The sequence below is a fragment of the Schistocerca gregaria genome, unplaced genomic scaffold, assembly GCF_023897955.1.
Source record: "Schistocerca gregaria isolate iqSchGreg1 unplaced genomic scaffold, iqSchGreg1.2 ptg000451l, whole genome shotgun sequence".
In the NCBI taxonomy this organism is placed as follows: domain Eukaryota; kingdom Metazoa; phylum Arthropoda; class Insecta; order Orthoptera; family Acrididae; genus Schistocerca; species Schistocerca gregaria.
Genome location: NW_026061871.1, coordinates 898,629 through 912,041, shown reverse-complemented (window position 1 = coordinate 912,041; position 13,413 = coordinate 898,629). Strand labels below are relative to the sequence as shown.

Sequence of the window (13,413 nt, the reverse complement as noted above, 5' to 3'; positions counted from 1 at the left end):
CTCTGTGTCTGCAGGCAGCGAGGGGCTGCAAGCTTCCTGTGTTCGCACCTATATCACCTGTGCTTCCTTGTCAGAGACAGACTATCGCAAAACATACAACTCACTCCATGAATTGATTGTTACGGCATCTGTTATCAGCAGTCACAATCAGCAACACCAGTAGCAGCCGACTGCACGCAAAGAATGGCAACGTGCAGTGGGATTTACGTGAAATCGGCGCAATTGTGGATGCTAATCGTTCGCTTGTATCTGCCTACACACCTCTGCCGGTTGGGAATTATTCCACTTGCATGGCAAGGTGCGCATGCAGGTGTGTTAAAAATTCTGGAGGCGCTGGGTATCGATCCCAGTACCTCTCGCACACTAAGCGAGCGCTCTACCATCTGAGCTACGCCCACCCCCCCGATAACTAGTAGTGCTACATACAGTCATATCAACGTCACAGACCCTTGCACTCCCATTATTCCGCAGACAAACACTACTCTCTATGTATCAGTGAGGGTGTCTTTCAGGTTTCGTGCATTCTGTATCGAATCGTAGTTGGCCACAATGAAAGTGGCACGCATAACGTCGAAAATAGAGTTCAGACACCGCTCTGAGTAAGACTAACGTGTTGTCCACCTCTAGACTTCAATGACGTTAAGCCGTGATACCTAAGACAGATCTGCACTCGATGACACCACGATAACAGCCGGTCCCCACACTTACATCTTGCTCTCCTTATGACAGTATACATCATATCAGTCTGTGACGCTGGTTTTGCAACTTCTTGCGTGCGTTTATGTTCGCCCCGACCAACACATACCATGCACTGACCACGAAACATGGAGGAGCCAGGGCTTGAACCCGAGACCGTCCACACGCTAAGCGAACGATCTGCCAACTGAGCTACAGCTACACACACGACCAAGCCTGGCTATTCTCCATTCTTTGCGACTCTGATGTGCACGGACACGATGGTTGGTTGGTTTGTAGCGGCGAAGGTACCAGAATACAAAGGCGCGGACACGTTCATATACACAAGAGTTCCAAGTAGTTTCGATGCTCTGGTATTACGAATGCAAATTCCGTCTGTTTTGAACGTCTTAAATTGAAAGGGCGGTCACAAATTGGTCCATTTCACTCCTTGTCCACAACCACACAGCACCCGAGGTAACAAGCACATCTCGAGCCCCATTGTGCTCTCCATTGTTCATGCCAACTCAGTGCCTCGCTCTTTGCTACTGTGTAAAACTCTTGTCGTCCAACTGCAAAACACTGGACACAACAAGTTTCCGCGTCCCCATTGCACTGATCGTACTACGAAACGCTCCCCAAACTTGGCAATCACCCATGCAGATGACTTTTCCGACTTTACACGACGCTCACGCAACGCTCACGCTAGTGACAGCCTTATTTATAGTTCGACGTCGCGCCAAAGCGAATGAGCACATTTCGCCTACGGCTTAGGCCGCTCTTCTAGTGTGGCTGCTCTGTGTCTGCAGGCAGCGAGGGGCTGCAAGCTTCCTGTGTTCGCACCTATATCACCTGTGCTTCCTTGTCAGAGACAGACTATCGCAAAACATACAACTCACTCCATGAATTGATTGCTACGGCATCTGTTATCAGCAGTCACAATCAGCAACACCAGTAGCAGCCGACTGCACGCAAAGAATGGCAACGTGCAGTGGGATTTACGTGAAATCGGCGCAATTGTGGATGCTAATCGTTCGCTTGTATCTGCCTACACACCTCTGCCGGTTGGGAATTATTCCACTTGCATGGCAAGGTGCGCATGCAGGTGTGTTAAAAATTCTGGAGGCGCTGGGTATCGATCCCAGTACCTCTCGCACACTAAGCGAGCGCTCTACCATCTGAGCTACGCCCACCCCCCCGATAACTAGTAGTGCTACATACAGTCATATCAACGTCACAGACCCTTGCACTCCCATTATTCCGCAGACAAACACTACTCTCTATGTATCAGTGAGGGTGTCTTTCAGGTTTCGTGCATTCTGTATCGAATCGTAGTTGGCCACAATGAAAGTGGCACGCATAACGTCGAAAATAGAGTTCAGACACCGCTCTGAGTAAGACTAACGTGTTGTCCACCTCTAGACTTCAATGACGTTAAGCCGTGATACCTAAGACAGATCTGCACTCGATGACACCACGATAACAGCCGGTCCCCACACTTACATCTTGCTCTCCTTATGACAGTATACATCATATCAGTCTGTGACGCTGGTTTTGCAACTTCTTGCGTGCGTTTATGTTCGCCCCGACCAACACATACCATGCACTGACCACGAAACATGGAGGAGCCAGGGCTTGAACCCGAGACCGTCCACACGCTAAGCGAACGATCTGCCAACTGAGCTACAGCTACACACACGACCAAGCCTGGCTATTCTCCATTCTTTGCGGCTCTGATGTGCGCGGACACGATGGTTGGTTGGTTTGTAGCGGCGAAGGTACCAGAATACAAAGGCGCGGACACGTTCATATACACAAGAGTTCCAAGTAGTTTCGATGCTCTCGTATTACGAATGCAAATTCCGTCTGTTTTGAACGTCTTAAATTGAAAGGGCGGTCACAAATTGGTCCATTTCACTCCTTGTCCACAACCACACAGCACCCGAGGTAACAAGCACATCTCGAGCCCCATTGTGCTCTCCATTGTTCATGCCAACTCAGTGCCTCGCTCTTTGCTACTGTGTAAAACTCTTGTCGTCCAACTGCAAAACACTGGACACAACAAGTTTCCGCGTCCCCATTGCACTGATCGTACTACGAAACGCTCCCCAAACTTGGCAATCACCCATGCAGATGACTTTTCCGACTTCACACGACGCTCACGCAACGCTCACGCTAGTGACAGCCTTATTTATAGTTCGACGTCGCGCCAAAGCGAATGAGCACATTTCGCCTACGGCTTAGGCCGCTCTTCTAGTGTGGCTGCTCTGTGTCTGCAGGCAGCGAGGGGCTGCAAGCTTCCTGTGTTCGCACCTATATCACCTGTGCTTCCTTGTCAGAGACAGACTATCGCAAAACATACAACTCACTCCATGAATTGATTGCTACGGCATCTGTTATCAGCAGTCACAACCAGCAACACCAGTAGCAGCCGACTGCACGCAAAGAATGGCAACGTGCAGTGGGATTTACGTGAAATCGGCGCAATTGTGGATGCTAATCGTTCGCTTGTATCTGCCTACACACCTCTGCCGGTTGGGAATTATTCCACTTGCATGGCAAGGTGCGCATGTAGGTGTGTTAAAAATTCTGCAGGCGCTGGGTATCGATCCCAGTACCTCTCGCACACTAAGCGAGCGCTCTACCATCAGAGCTACGCCCACCCCCCCGATAACTAGTAGTGCTACATACAGTCATATCAACGTCACAGACCCTTGCACTCCCATTATTCCGCAGACAAACACTACTCTCTATGTATCAGTGAGGGTGTCTTTCAGGTTTCGTGCATTCTGTATCGAATCGTAGTTGGCCACAATGAAAGTGGCACGCATAACGTCGAAAATAGAGTTCAGACACCGCTCTGAGTAAGACTAACGTGTTGTCCACCTCTAGACTTCAATGACGTTAAGCCGTGATACCTAAGACAGATCTGCACTCGATGACACCACGATAACAGCCGGCCCCCACACTTACATCTTGCTCTCCTTATGACAGTATACATCATATCAGTCTGTGACGCTGGTTTTGCAACTTCTTGCGTGCGTTTATGTTCGCCCCGACCAACACTTACCATGCACTGACCACAAAACATGGAGGAGCCGGGGCCTGAACCCGAGACCGTCCACACGCTAAGCGAACGATCTGCCAACTGAGCTACAGCTACACACACGACCAAGCCTGGCTATTCTCCATTCTTTGCGACTCTGATGTGCACGGACACGATGGTTGGTTGGTTTGTAGCGGCGAAGGTACCAGAATACAAAGGCGCGGACACGTTCATATACACAAGTGTTCCAAGTAGTTTCGATGCTCTGGTATTACGAATGCAAATTCCGTCTGTTTTGAACGTCTTAAATTGAAAGGGCGGTCACAAATTGGTCCATTTCACTCCTTGTCCACAACCACACAGCACCTGAGGTAACAAGCACATCTCGAGCCCCATTGTGCTCTCCATTGTTCATGCCAACTCAGTGCCTCGCTCTTTGCTACTGTGTAAAACTCTTGTCGTCCAACTGCAAAACACTGGGACACAACAAGTTTCCGCGTCCCCATTGCACTGATCGTACTACGAAACGCTCCCCAAACTTGGCAATCACCCATGCAGATGACTTTTCCGACTTTACACGACGCTCACGCTAGTGACAGCCTTATTTATAGTTCGACGTCGCGCCAAAGCGAATGAGCACATTTCGCCTACGGCTTAGGCCGCTCTTCTAGTGTGGCTGCTCTGTGTCTGCAGGCAGCGAGGGGCTGCAAGCTTCCTGTGTTCGCACCTATATCACCTGTGCTTCCTTGTCAGAGACAGACTATCGCAAAACATACAACTCACTCCATGAATTGATTGCTACGGCATCTGTTATCAGCAGTCACAATCAGCAACACCAGTAGCAGCCGACTGCACGCAAAGAATGGCAACGTGCAGTGGGATTTACGTGAAATCGGCGCAATTGTGGATGCTAATCGTTCGCTTGTATCTGCCTACACACCTCTGCCGGTTGGGAATTATTCCACTTGCATGGCAAGGTGCGCATGCAGGTGTGTTAAAAATTCTGGAGGCGCTGGGTATCGATCCCAGTACCTCTCGCACACTAAGCGAGCGCTCTACCATCTGAGCTACGCCCACCCCCCCGATAACTAGTAGTGCTACATACAGTCATATCAACGTCACAGACCCTTGCACTCCCATTATTCCGCAGACAAACACTACTCTCTATGTATCAGTGAGGGTGTCTTTCAGGTTTCGTGCATTCTGTATCGAATCGTAGTTGGCCACAATGAAAGTGGCACGCATGACGTCGAAAATAGAGTTCAGACACCGCTCTGAGTAAGACTAACGTGTTGTCCACCTCTAGACTTCAATGACGTTAAGCCGTGATACCTAAGACAGATCTGCACTCGATGACACCACGATAACAGCCGGTCCCCACACTTACATCTTGCTCTCCTTATGACAGTATACATCATATCAGTCTGTGACGCTGGTTTTGCAACTTCTTGCGTGCGTTTATGTTCGCCCCGACCAACACATACCATGCACTGACCACGAAACATGGAGGAGCCAGGGCTTGAACCCGAGACCGTCCACACGCTAAGCGAACGATCTGCCAACTGAGCTACAGCTACACACACGACCAAGCCTGGCTATTCTCCATTCTTTGCGACTCTGATGTGCACGGACACGATGGTTGGTTGGTTTGTAGCGGCGAAGGTACCAGAATACAAAGGCGCGGACACGTTCATATACACAAGAGTTCCAAGTAGTTTCGATGCTCTGGTATTACGAATGCAAATTCCGTCTGTTTTGAACGTCTTAAATTGAAAGGGCGGTCACAAATTGGTCCATTTCACTCCTTGTCCACAACCACACAGCACCTGAGGTAACAAGCACATCTCGAGCCCCATTGTGCTCTCCATTGTTCATGCCAACTCAGTGCCTCGCTCTTTGCTACTGTGTAAAACTCTTGTCGTCCAACTGCAAAACACTGGGACACAACAAGTTTCCGCGTCCCCATTGCACTGATCGTACTACGAAACGCTCCCCAAACTTGGCAATCACCCATGCAGATGACTTTTCCGACTTTACACGACGCTCACGCAACGCTCACGCTAGTGACAGCCTTATTTATAGTTCGACGTCGCGCCAAAGCGAATGAGCACATTTCGCCTACGGCTTAGGCCGCTCTTCTAGTGTGGCTGCTCTGTGTCTGCAGGCAGCGGGGGGCTGCAAGCTTCCTGTGTTCGCACCTACATCACCTGTGCTTCCTTGTCAGAGACAGACTATCGCAAAACATACAACTCACTCCATGAATTGATTGCTACGGCATCTGTTATCAGCAGTCACAACCAGCAACACCAGTAGCAGCCGACTGCACGCAAAGAATGGCAACGTGCAGTGGGATTTACGTGAAATCGGCGCAATTGTGGATGCTAATCGTTCGCTTGTATCTGCCTACACACCTCTGCCGGTTGGGAATTATTCCACTTGCATGGCAAGGTGCGCATGTAGGTGTGTTAAAAATTCTGGAGGCGCTGGGTATCGATCCCAGTACCTCTCGCACACTAAGCGAGCGCTCTACCATCTGAGCTACGCCCACCCCCCCGATAACTAGTAGTGCTACATACAGTCATATCAACGTCACAGACCCTTGCACTCCCATTATTCCGCAGACAAACACTACTCTCTATGTATCAGTGAGGGTGTCTTTCAGGTTTCGTGCATTCTGTATCGAATCGTAGTTGGCCACAATGAAAGTGGCACGCATAACGTCGAAAATAGAGTTCAGACACCGCTCTGAGTAAGACTAACGTGTTGTCCACCTCTAGACTTCAATGACGTTAAGCCGTGATACCTAAGACAGATCTGCACTCGATGACACCACGATAACAGCCGGTCCCCACACTTACATCTTGCTCTCCTTATGACAGTATACATCATATCAGTCTGTGACGCTGGTTTTGCAACTTCTTGCGTGCGTTTATGTTCGCCCCGACCAACACTTACCATGCACTGACCACTAAACATGGAGGAGCCGGGGCTTGAACCCGAGACCGTCCACACGCTAAGCGAACGATCTGCCAACTGAGCTACAGCTACACACACGACCAAGCCTGGCTATTCTCCATTCTTTGCGACTCTGATGTGCACGGACACGATGGTTGGTTGGTTTGTAGCGGCGAAGGTACCAGAATACAAAGGCGCGGACACGTTCATATACACAAGAGTTCCAAGTAGTTTCGATGCTCTGGTATTACGAATGCAAATTCCGTCTGTTTTGAACGTATTAAATTGAAAGGGCGGTCACAAATTGGTCCATTTCACTCCTTGTCCACAACCACACAGCACCCGAGGTAACAAGCACATCTCGAGCCCCATTGTGCTCTCCATTGTTCATGCCAACTCAGTGCCTCGCTCTTTGCTACTGTGTAAAACTCTTGTCGTCCAACTGCAAAACACTGGGACACAACAAGTTTCCGCGTCCCCATTGCACTGATCGTACTACGAAACGCTCCCCAAACTTGGCAATCACCCATGCAGATGACTTTTCCGACTTTACACGACGCTCACGCAACGCTCACGCTAGTGACAGCCTTATTTATAGTTCGACGTCGCGCCAAAGCGAATGAGCACATTTCGCCTACGGCTTAGGCCGCTCTTCTAGTGTGGCTGCTCTGTGTCTGCAGGCAGCGAGGGGCTGCAAGCTTCCTGTGTTCGCACCTATATCACCTGTGCTTCCTTGTCAGAGACAGACTATCGCAAAACATACAACTCACTCCATGAATTGATTGCTACGGCATCTGTTATCAGCAGTCACAACCAGCAACACCAGTAGCAGCCGACTGCACGCAAAGAATGGCAACGTGCAGTGGGATTTACGTGAAATCGGCGCAATTGTGGATGCTAATCGTTCGCTTGTATCTGCCTACACACCACTGCCGGTTGGGAATTATTCCACTTGCATGGCAAGGTGCGCATGTAGGTGTGTTAAAAATTCTGGAGGCGCTGGGTATCGATCCCAGTACCTCTCGCACACTAAGCGAGCGCTCTACCATCTGAGCTACGCCCAACCCCCGATAACTAGTAGTGCTACATACAGTCATATCAACGTCACAGACCCTTGCACTCCCATTATTCCGCAGACAAACACTACTCTCTATGTATCAGTGAGGGTGTCTTTCAGGTTTCGTGCATTCTGTATCGAATCGTAGTTGGCCACAATGAAAGTGGCACGCATAACGTCGAAAATAGAGTTCAGACACCGCTCTGAGTAAGACTAACGTGTTGTCCACCTCTAGACTTCAATGACGTTAAGCCGTGATACCTAAGACAGATCTGCACTCGATGACACCACGATAACAGCCGGTCCCCACACTTACATCTTGCTCTCCTTATGACAGTATACATCATATCAGTCTGTGACGCTGGTTTTGCAACTTCTTGCGTGCGTTTATGTTCGCCCCGACCAACACTTACCATGCACTGACCACTAAACATGGAGGAGCCGGGGCTTGAACCCGAGACCGTCCACACGCTAAGCGAACGATCTGCCAACTGAGCTACAGCTACACACACGACCAAGCCTGGCTATTCTCCATTCTTTGCGACTCTGATGTGCACGGACACGATGGTTGGTTGGTTTGTAGCGGCGAAGGTACCAGAATACAAAGGCGCGGACACGTTCATATACACAAGAGTTCCAAGTAGTTTCGATGCTCTGGTATTACGAATGCAAATTCCGTCTGTTTTGAACGTCTTAAATTGAAAGGGCGGTCACAAATTGGTCCATTTCACTCCTTGTCCACAACCACACAGCACCCGAGGTAACAAGCACATCTCGAGCCCCATTGTGCTCTCCATTGTTCATGCCAACTCAGTGCCTCGCTCTTTGCTACTGTGTAAAACTCTTGTCGTCCAACTGCAAAACACTGGGACACAACAAGTTTCCGCGTCCCCATTGCACTGATCGTACTACGAAACGCTCCCCAAACTTGGCAATCACCCATGCAGATGACTTTTCCGACTTTACACGACGCTCACGCAACGCTCACGCTAGTGACAGCCTTATTTATAGTTCGACGTCGCGCCAAAGCGAATGAGCACATTTCGCCTACGGCTTAGGCCGCTCTTCTAGTGTGGCTGCTCTGTGTCTGCAGGCAGCGAGGGGCTGCAAGCTTCCTGTGTTCGCACCTATATCACCTGTGCTTCCTTGTCAGAGACAGACTATCGCAAAACATACAACTCACTCCATGAATTGATTGCTACGGCATCTGTTATCAGCAGTCACAACCAGCAACACCAGTAGCAGCCGACTGCACGCAAAGAATGGCAACGTGCAGTGGGATTTACGTGAAATCGGCGCAATTGTGGATGCTAATCGTTCGCTTGTATCTGCCTACACACCACTGCCGGTTGGGAATTATTCCACTTGCATGGCAAGGTGCGCATGTAGGTGTGTTAAAAATTCTGGAGGCGCTGGGTATCGATCCCAGTACCTCTCGCACACTAAGCGAGCGCTCTACCATCTGAGCTACGCCCAACCCCCGATAACTAGTAGTGCTACATACAGTCATATCAACGTCACAGACCCTTGCACTCCCATTATTCCGCAGACAAACACTACTCTCTATGTATCAGTGAGGGTGTCTTTCAGGTTTCGTGCATTCTGTATCGAATCGTAGTTGGCCACAATGAAAGTGGCACGCATAACGTCGAAAATAGAGTTCAGACATCGCTCTGAGTAAGACTAACGTGTTGTCCACCTCTAGACTTCAATGACGTTAAGCCGTGATACCTAAGACAGATCTGCACTCGATGACACCACGATAACAGCCGGTCCCCACACTTACATCTTGCTCTCCTTATGACAGTATACATCATATCAGTCTGTGACGCTGGTTTTGCAACTTCTTGCGTGCGTTTATGTTCGCCCCGACCAACACTTACCATGCACTGACCACTAAACATGGAGGAGCCGGGGCTTGAACCCGAGACCGTCCACACGCTAAGCGAACGATCTGCCAACTGAGCTACAGCTACACACACGACCAAGCCTGGCTATTCTCCATTCTTTGCGACTCTGATGTGCACGGACACGATGGTTGGTTGGTTTGTAGCGGCGAAGGTACCAGAATACAAAGGCGCGGACACGTTCATATACACAAGAGTTCCAAGTAGTTTCGATGCTCTGGTATTACGAATGCAAATTCCGTCTGTTTTGAACGTCTTAAATTGAAAGGGCGGTCACAAATTGGTCCATTTCACTCCTTGTCCACAACCACACAGCACCCGAGGTAACAAGCACATCTCGAGCCCCATTGTGCTCTCCATTGTTCATGCCAACTCAGTGCCTCGCTCTTTGCTACTGTGTAAAACTCTTGTCGTCCAACTGCAAAACACTGGGACACAACAAGTTTCCGCGTCCCCATTGCACTGATCGTACTACGAAACGCTCCCCAAACTTGGCAATCACCCATGCAGATGACTTTTCCGACTTTACACGACGCTCACGCAACGCTCACGCTAGTGACAGCCTTATTTATAGTTCGACGTCGCGCCAAAGCGAATGAGCACATTTCGCCTACGGCTTAGGCCGCTCTTCTAGTGTGGCTGCTCTGTGTCTGCAGGCAGCGAGGGGCTGCAAGCTTCCTGTGTTCGCACCTATATCACCTGTGCTTCCTTGTCAGAGACAGACTATCGCAAAACATACAACTCACTCCATGAATTGATTGCTACGGCATCTGTTATCAGCAGTCACAACCAGCAACACCAGTAGCAGCCGACTGCACGCAAAGAATGGCAACGTGCAGTGGGATTTACGTGAAATCGGCGCAATTGTGGATGCTAATCGTTCGCTTGTATCTGCCTACACACCACTGCCGGTTGGGAATTATTCCACTTGCATGGCAAGGTGCGCATGTAGGTGTGTTAAAAATTCTGGAGGCGCTGGGTATCGATCCCAGTACCTCTCGCACACTAAGCGAGCGCTCTACCATCTGAGCTACGCCCAACCCCCGATAACTAGTAGTGCTACATACAGTCATATCAACGTCACAGACCCTTGCACTCCCATTATTCCGCAGACAAACACTACTCTCTATGTATCAGTGAGGGTGTCTTTCAGGTTTCGTGCATTCTGTATCGAATCGTAGTTGGCCACAATGAAAGTGGCACGCATAACGTCGAAAATAGAGTTCAGACATCGCTCTGAGTAAGACTAACGTGTTGTCCACCTCTAGACTTCAATGACGTTAAGCCGTGATACCTAAGACAGATCTGCACTCGATGACACCACGATAACAGCCGGTCCCCACACTTACATCTTGCTCTCCTTATGACAGTATACATCATATCAGTCTGTGACGCTGGTTTTGCAACTTCTTGCGTGCGTTTATGTTCGCCCCGACCAACACTTACCATGCACTGACCACTAAACATGGAGGAGCCGGGGCTTGAACCCGAGACCGTCCACACGCTAAGCGAACGATCTGCCAACTGAGCTACAGCTACACACACGACCAAGCCTGGCTATTCTCCATTCTTTGCGACTCTGATGTGCACGGACACGATGGTTGGTTGGTTTGTAGCGGCGAAGGTACCAGAATACAAAGGCGCGGACACGTTCATATACACAAGAGTTCCAAGTAGTTTCGATGCTCTGGTATTACGAATGCAAATTCCGTCTGTTTTGAACGTCTTAAATTGAAAGGGCGGTCACAAATTGGTCCATTTCACTCCTTGTCCACAACCACACAGCACCCGAGGTAACAAGCACATCTCGAGCCCCATTGTGCTCTCCATTGTTCATGCCAACTCAGTGCCTCGCTCTTTGCTACTGTGTAAAACTCTTGTCGTCCAACTGCAAAACACTGGGACACAACAAGTTTCCGCGTCCCCATTGCACTGATCGTACTACGAAACGCTCCCCAAACTTGGCAATCACCCATGCAGATGACTTTTCCGACTTTACACGACGCTCACGCAACGCTCACGCTAGTGACAGCCTTATTTATAGTTCGACGTCGCGCCAAAGCGAATGAGCACATTTCGCCTACGGCTTAGGCCGCTCTTCTAGTGTGGCTGCTCTGTGTCTGCAGGCAGCGAGGGGCTGCAAGCTTCCTGTGTTCGCACCTATATCACCTGTGCTTCCTTGTCAGAGACAGACTATCGCAAAACATACAACTCACTCCATGAATTGATTGCTACGGCATCTGTTATCACCAGTCACAACCAGCAACACCAGTAGCAGCCGACTGCACGCAAAGAATGGCAACGTGCAGTGGGATTTACGTGAAATCGGCGCAATTGTGGATGCTAATCGTTCGCTTGTATCTGCCTACACACCTCTGCCGGTTGGGAATTATTCCACTTGCATGGCAAGGTGCGCATGTAGGTGTGTTAAAAATTCTGGAGGCGCTGGGTATCGATCCCAGTACCTCTCGCACACTAAGCGAGCGCTCTACCGTCTGAGCTACGCCCAACCCCCGATAACTAGTAGTGCTACATACAGTCATATCAACGTCACAGACCCTTGCACTCCCATTATTCCGCAGACAAACACTACTCTCTATGTATCAGTGAGGGTGTCTTTCAGGTTTCGTGCATTCTGTATCGAATCGTAGTTGGCCACAATGAAAGTGGCACGCATAACGTCGAAAATAGAGTTCAGACACCGCTCTGAGTAAGACTAACGTGTTGTCCACCTCTAGACTTCAATGACGTTAAGCCGTGATACCTAAGACAGATCTGCACTCGATGACACCACGATAACAGCCGGTCCCCACACTTACATCTTGCTCTCCTTATGACAGTATACATCATATCAGTCTGTGACGCTGGTTTTGCAACTTCTTGCGTGCGTTTATGTTCGCCCCGACCAACACTTACCATGCACTGACCACTAAACATGGAGGAGCCGGGGCTTGAACCCGAGACCGTCCACACGCTAAGCGAACGATCTGCCAACTGAGCTACAGCTACACACACGACCAAGCCTGGCTATTCTCCATTCTTTGCGACTCTGATGTGCACGGACACGATGGTTGGTTGGTTTGTAGCGGCGAAGGTACCAGAATACAAAGGCGCGGACACGTTCATATACACAAGAGTTCCAAGTAGTTTCGATGCTCTGGTATTACGAATGCAAATTCCGTCTGTTTTGAACGTCTTAAATTGAAAGGGCGGTCACAAATTGGTCCATTTCACTCCTTGTCCACAACCACACAGCACCCGAGGTAACAAGCACATCTCGAGCCCCATTGTGCTCTCCATTGTTCATGCCAACTCAGTGCCTCGCTCTTTGCTACTGTGTAAAACTCTTGTCGTCCAACTGCAAAACACTGGGACACAACAAGTTTCCGCGTCCCCATTGCACTGATCGTACTACGAAACGCTCCCCAAACTTGGCAATCACCCATGCAGATGACTTTTCCGACTTTACACGACGCTCACGCAACGCTCACGCTAGTGACAGCCTTATTTATAGTTCGACGTCGCGCCAAAGCGAATGAGCACATTTCGCCTACGGCTTAGGCCGCTCTTCTAGTGTGGCTGCTCTGTGTCTGCAGGCAGCGAGGGGCTGCAAGCTTCCTGTGTTCGCACCTATATCACCTGTGCTTCCTTGTCAGAGACAGACTATCGCAAAACATACAACTCACTCCATGAATTGATTGCTACGGCATCTGTTATCAGCAGTCACAACCAGCAACACCAGTAGCAGCCGACTGCACGCAAAGAATGGCAAC

At 49.7% G+C, this 13,413-nt stretch overlaps 4 non-coding genes across 4 annotated transcripts; all 4 read right to left on the bottom strand.

Moving 5' to 3' along the window:
* Positions 1 to 325: 325 nt before the first annotated feature.
* On the bottom strand, positions 326 to 399 carry Trnat-agu (transfer RNA threonine (anticodon AGU)). The gene has a single exon. It is a non-coding gene; the product is annotated as a tRNA-Thr (tRNA).
* Positions 400 to 1,795: 1,396 nt separating this feature from the next.
* On the bottom strand, positions 1,796 to 1,869 carry Trnat-agu (transfer RNA threonine (anticodon AGU)). The gene has a single exon. It is a non-coding gene; the product is annotated as a tRNA-Thr (tRNA).
* A 2,856-nt stretch (positions 1,870 to 4,725) lies between these two features.
* On the bottom strand, positions 4,726 to 4,799 carry Trnat-agu (transfer RNA threonine (anticodon AGU)). The gene has a single exon. It is a non-coding gene; the product is annotated as a tRNA-Thr (tRNA).
* A 1,397-nt stretch (positions 4,800 to 6,196) lies between these two features.
* Trnat-agu (transfer RNA threonine (anticodon AGU)) lies at positions 6,197 to 6,270 on the bottom strand. Its single transcript has one exon. It is a non-coding gene; the product is annotated as a tRNA-Thr (tRNA).
* Positions 6,271 to 13,413: the final 7,143 nt, after the last annotated feature.